The sequence below is a fragment of the Antrostomus carolinensis genome, unplaced genomic scaffold, assembly GCF_000700745.2.
Source record: "Antrostomus carolinensis isolate BGI_N321 unplaced genomic scaffold, ASM70074v2 scaffold7123, whole genome shotgun sequence".
In the NCBI taxonomy this organism is placed as follows: domain Eukaryota; kingdom Metazoa; phylum Chordata; class Aves; order Caprimulgiformes; family Caprimulgidae; genus Antrostomus; species Antrostomus carolinensis.
The window spans coordinates 1-1,152 of NW_010305765.1; the positions used below are offsets into that span (position 1 = coordinate 1).

General features: G+C 46.4%; 1 non-coding gene across 1 annotated transcript; it reads right to left on the minus strand.

Moving 5' to 3' along the window:
* Positions 1–468: 468 nt before the first annotated feature.
* On the minus strand, positions 469–541 carry TRNAF-GAA (transfer RNA phenylalanine (anticodon GAA)). Its single transcript has one exon. It is a non-coding gene; the product is annotated as a tRNA-Phe (tRNA).
* Between the last annotated feature and the right edge of the window lie 611 nt (positions 542–1,152).

Sequence of the window (1,152 nt, forward strand, 5' to 3'; positions counted from 1 at the left end):
TGCCATCATCAGGGACACCTTCCACTAGACCGGTTTGCTCAAAATCTCATCCGTCCTGGCCTGGCACCTTTTGAATATGCACAAGGTTGAAGACTCCACAACCTCTCTGGGAAACCTGTGCCAGTGCTCAGTCACCTGCACAATAAAAGCTATGTCCTGATCTTCAAAGGCAACTTCCTGCATTGCATTTTGTGCCCATTGCCTCTTGTCCTGTCACTGGGGACCACTGAAAAGAGCCTGTCTCTGTCCTCTTTGCATCTTCCCTTCAGGTATTTATATACATTGATAGGACACCTCCTCATGCTATTGTTCTCCAGGCTGAACAGCTCTCTCACCCTTTCCTCATAGGAGAGATTCTTCAGTCCCTTCATCATTATTCTGGTTATTTGCTGGACTCTGGTCAGTAGCTCCATGTCTGTCTTGCACTGATGAGTCCAGCACCGGGCACAAAAAACTACAGGAAACCTCTGCTGAAGCCCAGGATTGAACCAGGGACCTTTAGATCTTCAGTCTAACGCTCTCCCAGCTGAGCTACTTCAGCCCTGCTGGGCCATTAATTTTTACAAAACCTGTTGGAACATCATTGTCTTTCTGACTTTTACCATTCCAACCTCTTGTCCTGTCACTGGGGACAACTGGAAAGGTTCTAACTCCATCTTCTTTACATCTTTCCTTCAGATACTTATATATGTTGATGAGATCACCCTGAGCTTTCTCTCCCCCAGTTCCATGGGACATTGTGTGTGGTTGAACTACAAACATTTTCAGAAGCAATGAGGAAAACATAGAAAGTGAGTTTTATCAGAAAGTAGAACACACAGGTTGCCCTAAAACCTTTCTTCTTCCCCACTTCCCCACTACTCTATCCAATCAGTACTATTTGTGACACATTAGGCTACCCTAGCTGTCCCACAGCTCCTACTCCAGAGGACTGCAGACTCTCTTCATGATGTGTCACATCTTTCATCCCTGTAATGATGGTTTGAATACTCTTGGATGTCTTAGAAAGCACCAGGCACCTTAGGGTGGGGGGGGAGGGGGAGTACCCTCCTAGATGAAATCATAGAATCACAGAATGTTATGGGTTGGAAGGGACCTTAAAGGTCATCCAGTTCCAACCCCCCTGCCATCAGCAGGGACACCTTACACTAG